Here is a 6,060-nt window from a genome sequence, read left to right on the forward strand (position 1 = left end):
AAGTGTCCCATAGGCTACTGTGAAAGGACTCAGTAAGACTCTGGCATAGTAACTTTAGACAGAAATGAGAACTCTCTCCACGTCACCACCAAACCTGCCTACCCAATGCAGTGTAGCCTGAAGGGGCACATGTCTTCGATATACAAGTGGCAATTTCTCAGTGACTAATTAGAGGATTTGTTTTGATGTGAGAATGATCTTTTGATAAAGTTCATCTACAATTCCGCATTTAAGGATGTGTTTTTTCTTATGCTAGGAAGTAAAATAGTAGGAATTAAAGAAGAGAACCCGATTACATACCAGAGAAAATAGTTTTACATTATACCTAACAGGAACAATGTAAATATTCCTAAACTTATCTCTTCAGTAAGACAGCTTTGTATCTGTGACGTTTTAAGGAATATCTGATTTCACCAATAGTAGAATTACTAGATCGTTTAGTATCTTCAAAGCATATATCCCTGTGCACTAGAACAGAACAGCAGTCAGGAAACCTGGAAGATCTATTTTGCCCTAAAGTGATTTTATAATTTCTGGACCTTAAATTCTGCACCACGGAGGTATCAGGAAAATATTTCCAAGTAATAATAGAAGTCTGCCCCGCCCCTCCACCCCCACTTTTAAATCTTTACTTCAATATTCTTTCTTCTGCTCAAAGACACTAGTACTCCAGTACTTGACAGAGAGGAAAACAACATCAGGCAATAGAGGGCAAAATAAGATAATTCTAAGCTTGTGAGTTGCAAAACATATAAACTAGATACTTGAAGGCATAATTTCTGAGCCATATACATATTTCCCTCTGCTGCCTTCTTAACCTTCTCTAGCCAAGCTGTTAAACTAATCTGGGATAAAGTAAGGAGGAAAAGAAAATCATAAAGTTAGGACATGGAAGATACTCCTTAAAAAAAATGGACCTACTCCCTGATCCCTAGGAAAACAACCCCTGCAGAATTACAGAACCCCAGAGAAGATACCTAGTTCTTGTTCCAGTGGAAACCAGGAAAGCAACAAAGTCCCACCTACATTCCAGAAAGAAAAAGACATTACAACTAGTCAAAGATGACTCAGCCCTGCTGTTTCCTACATTCACAGAGTAATCTCTTATATCCCTTAGATTGGACTGGTTGACCTGAAGACACCTCGCCACCCTTCAAAATGGATATATCCTCAGAGAAAGGAGATATATCCTCAAAGAATAATGGGATAGCAGGTATCTCATCTCAGATGATGTCAGTGGATATAAATTACAATGGGTATATTGACAGATGATGACAAACAAACAGATATTCTGAAAGCCCATATTTTAGATATAACCCCAATAAGAACTGTAAAGGAACCATATCGGATCTAGAAATCCCAATTTGACTAAGAAAACTTTGATTTGGTGGAGAAAAATCAGGTTAAATTCATGCCAGTAGGTAGAAATTGGCCTGAAACAGAATGAGACAGAGAGAAAGAAAAAAATGAATTATATTTTTAGTTCACCAGAGATTAGGCTATGAGAAGTTAGTATCCATTATAAATATATTGGATTTTATAAATCAGTGCTTCTCGATGCTCCTTTTTTTATTGAAAATATTTTTTAAAAATATTTTATTTATTTATTCATGAGAGACACAGAAAACGAGAGGCAGAGGCACAGGCAGAGGGAGAAGCAGGCTCCATGCAGGAAGCCTGACGCGGAACTCGATCCCGGGACCCCAGGATCACGCCCTGGGCTGAAGGCAGGTGCTAAACCGCTAGCCACTCAATAGGGATCCCTGAGTGGATCCCTATTGAAAATATTTTAATGCTTTCTAATCCTGAATACAGTTTCCTGGATAATACAAACTATCTATACACATAGTCTTTAAAAATCTGTATCATGTCCTATCTGTAATATATAAGAGAAATAATAAAAGTAAATATTAATTTGATATGTACTTTAATATATGTTTCATATAAAGTCTAAATAGCAAAATGGCTAATACCTGCTATGAACATGTAAGGTAATCATGAGTATAACAGCCACAAATATACCTTGATACTACTCTACTGATTGGAAATTCAAATATATGAAAAGGGTAGCAGTTATCACATGATTTTTCAAAAAAAACTTAAGAAGTCTTGAAAAGTACTAGGAAAAAATGAAAAGTGGTTTCATTCAATATGTACTCTTCTGTCTCTGGCTTCCTCTAGAAATGGTACTGTCTATACTGAGCTCTCTGAATTCCTTTTCAACATAATATAAAACAATTCTACAATTATATAAGAAGAATAACAATTATTATATCCGGCACAGGATAAATCTGACTTGGAGGCTGAAGTGGGAAAAAGAGTATCTATAATTAAGTGTAATATTTATAAATAAGTGATCATAGATTCACGACATATCATGTTGAAGAGTATAGGTTCTGAATCCAATCTGCCAGGGTTCCCAGACCAGCTCTGACATTTTACTAGTTTTGTGACCTTGATAAAGATTAGTTTTTCTTGCCTTCCTTATCTGTGAAAAAGGGATAACAGGGATCCCTGGGTGGTGCAATGGTTTGGTGCCTGCCTTTGGCCCAGGGCGCGATCCTGAGGACCCAGGATTGAATCCCACGTCGGGCTCCCGGTGCATGGAGCCTGCTTCCCCCTCTGCCTGTGTCTCTGCCTCTCTCTCTCTCTCTCTCTCTCTGTGTGTGACTATCATAAATAAATAAATAAATAAATAAATAAATAAATAAATAAATAAATTTAAAAGGGATAACAATATTTGCTACCTCAAAGAATTGTTTCATACTAGCTAAGGATCTAGCTTAGATCCTTAAACTCTTATAGTGAATAAAACCCTGTTTTATATCAGACATCTGAGTTCAATCTCATTTCAACCACTTATTTAAACTTAGGATAAGCCATTTAATTTTTGTGTGCTACTTTCTTCTTCTAAAAACGGAACAGTAATAGTACTAACTTCATAGCTATTGAATGAATAAATACATATGTATGAAAAACCACAATCTTGTGTTTGGAAAAGATCTGTCAGAAGCTATTTTAATTTTTCTAACAAGTAATGTTCTCATTAAACAAATTATTCACACAATATTTAGAGAGAAAATTTAATTATACAAGATTGGTAAATTCCTGGGTTTTTTAATAATTTAAAAAGTTTTCTTATAAGGAAGTATTTTATAAATTCTGTAGTTAAAATATTGCAAGTCTTGTGATTATGTTTCACATTTATAAAGCTTAGAGTCAAACAATGAACCTTCCTAAGAAAAGCCCTTTTTTTCTCATTTAATTTCAGGAAATATTTGGAAAGGGTATGGAATCATAATAATCTAGTACAAGGGTGCTTGGATGGCTCATTTGGATAAGCATTCAACTCTTGGTTTTGGTCATGATCTCAGGGTGGTAAGATCAGCACCCTGTATGGTACTCAAATATCAGGTGATTTTAGTCATAATCATAAATATAGTCGAGTTAGGGTGAAAAAGTTAAGAAGACAATTTTTTTTTGCTTCCAAATCTAACATTTTCTATTTTATTTAAAGCTGGTTACAGATAAGTGAAGGTAAGAAGGATTTTTATGACTACCTAAGCAAATCTTTTTAGTTTTTATACAAATTTAATTTCCCTCCATTTCCTTTCTAACAATGAGAAATTTATGTGCTTTTGCAAACAGAATATTTGTATGTTCATTTATATTTAATGGTTTCAAATATGGTCACAGTGTGCATTCTGTAATCATTTCTGCCTCTAAATGATACTAATTGGAATCCTTCCAAAACACATTAGACCATTCATGCTGTATGTTGCCTTAAAATGTTGCATTTGCCAATTACCTCCTAAAATCCAGAGTTTGCTTTTGTTTACATTAAATGTACTTCAACACTTTAATGTTTCAATAAATAAGGTTATTTTTCTGACATATTTGCCAAATTTTGCTAAATGCCTTAGCAAAATCTAAAAGAACAAAAAACATTAAGTATGAATGAATGTATTTATCATTTCTTTTATTTATATTAAGTACAAATGAATCTATCATTTCTTTTCTGGTATCAAGAAAAATAAAACTCGGAAGCCTCTAGAAATTACTGTGACTCTGAGGACACAGATACAGGGGTAGGAGAGTTAGAGTATGGTGGGAAAGAATTCTAAACATTTAGGAATCGGTAATTTTGAACACAATGTTTTCCGCTTGTCCTTTTGATATATTAATATGTTTTCTGAAGAAGCAACGGAATGTAAGTACTGAAGTCACACTGTCTGATGTTGAATCATGTCTTCAATACTTTTTATAAGTACAATAAAAACTCTGAACAAAATATTTTTTCTGGGCAGCCTGAGTGGCTCAGCGGTTTAGTGCCGCCTTCAGCCCAGGGCCTGATCCTAGAGACCTGGGATCAAATCCCACATCGGGCTTCCTGCATATGGAGCCTGCTTCTCCCTCAGCCTGTGTCTCTGCCTCCCTCCCTCCCTCCTTCTCTCTGTCTCTCTCTGTGTCTCTCATTAATAAATAAATAAAATCTTTAAAAATATATTTTTTTTTCTCTTCAGGTACTTACTCTAATCTCTTCATTATTTTGGCTATTTGACACCAGGTAGACACAATCAGTAGTTTTCTTCTTTTTGCTATTCTCAAAAATTTTAGTCATACCAACGAATCCCATAGATTGACAGCTATAAATGCTGTACCTGTCAATCCCCAGATCATTTGCCTCAATCTCTTTCTATATAGCAAGGCCCGCATTTTTAGAAGTGAAGAATGAGCATGATAACTGACAAAATAAATTAATAATAAGTTTGAGAATTTGCCTTGATGTCTAGGTAAATTTCATTTGAAAATAAAATTATAACACATTGAAATAAAACTCCCACTAAGAATTCTTATCGAAAAAAAAAAAAATCAGGTGCCATGCATCATACTGAAGCCTTTCTTTCCTAAGTCAGAGCCTGCATTCTCTCCCCGGGGAGCTGTCGCCACAAAACAGCGCTCTGATACGAAATTACGGAAATTGGTCTTTAACATTCCTCCTGCAGCTGTTTCCCTATTCCTCTTAGACATCTCTCCTTAGAAATCTTAACATAATAGCCTAAAGATAATCTAGATTTCCTCAGTATTTTAGTACCTACTTGTTTCCTATCTTATAATTCATTGCAATTCTTCTTAAAAAGGGAATTACAGACACTGGAGAGGGATGTTTATTTTGCGAACACACGTGTCTAGGTTTGTAGTGGACTTTAGAGGGCATACAGTCTGTCTTCACTATACAAGAACTTGTTAGGCCACGGAGGGTTGGCATCTGCCCTCTTACTCATTCTAGCATCCGCAGCACTGAACTTTACTAGAAAGGATTCAAAGTTTGTTATTAAATTGAATAGATGTGCTCACGATCGGCGCCCTAGCTCCCTGGTGTAATACTATTAGACCACACAACAAACTAGTGAAATCCTGTTCACGGATTGCTCTTTCTCTTAAAGATTTTATTTAGTCATGAGGGTCGTGCACAGCGAGAGAGGCGGAGACGCAGAGGGGGAAGCAGGCTCCATGCACCGGGAGCCCGACGCGGGACTCGGTCCCGGGACTCCAGGATCGCGCCCTGGGCCGAAGGCAGGCGCCCAAACCGCTGCGCCACCCGGGCCTCCCTGGAGTGCCCTTTCCATGTATATTCCAAGCTCTTCTAGCACAGGGGTCTTACCTTTCTCACCAACTTTATTCCTCTGTCGTCTGTTGAAATTTGACATCAGTATTGCCTAGCGTTAAGGAAAAAAAAATTGAAATGCAAGATACAACAGGATTGCATTGCTGGAAAGACAGAAGAATGCTAATACTAAAGAGAGGCGAAGATTCCAGCTTCTTGAACTCAACACCCCAGGCTTCCGGCGAACAGGTTGCCTTAGCAACTGCGTGGCAGGCCGGCCCCCGGCCCCGCCCGCGCCCCGCCCCGCCCCGCCCGTGCCCCGCCCGCCTACTCTGTGCTCTCACTTCCGCCCCAAGCTGCCCGCTGGGACCTAGCGTCCCGCCGTGTCTTCCCACATTTGTATTGCCTGACTGGAAATACGGCAGGAAATAACCGCAGTCAGAAAAATATTC

The 6,060-nt window shown here is 37.5% G+C and overlaps 1 long non-coding RNA gene across 2 annotated transcripts in view; it reads right to left on the reverse strand.

Moving 5' to 3' along the window:
* The window catches only part of LOC112918695 (uncharacterized), a 79,275-nt gene extending 73,427 nt beyond the window's left edge, over positions 1-5,848 (reverse strand). For both annotated transcript variants that reach the window (XR_011994269.1, XR_003234740.2), the window contains exon 1: positions 5,666-5,848. This is a non-coding gene — a long non-coding RNA (uncharacterized lncRNA). The remainder of the gene's footprint in view (positions 1-5,665) is intronic.
* Between the last annotated feature and the right edge of the window lie 212 nt (positions 5,849-6,060).

This window comes from Vulpes vulpes, chromosome 9, assembly GCF_048418805.1.
Source record: "Vulpes vulpes isolate BD-2025 chromosome 9, VulVul3, whole genome shotgun sequence".
Lineage (NCBI taxonomy): Eukaryota > Metazoa > Chordata > Mammalia > Carnivora > Canidae > Vulpes > Vulpes vulpes.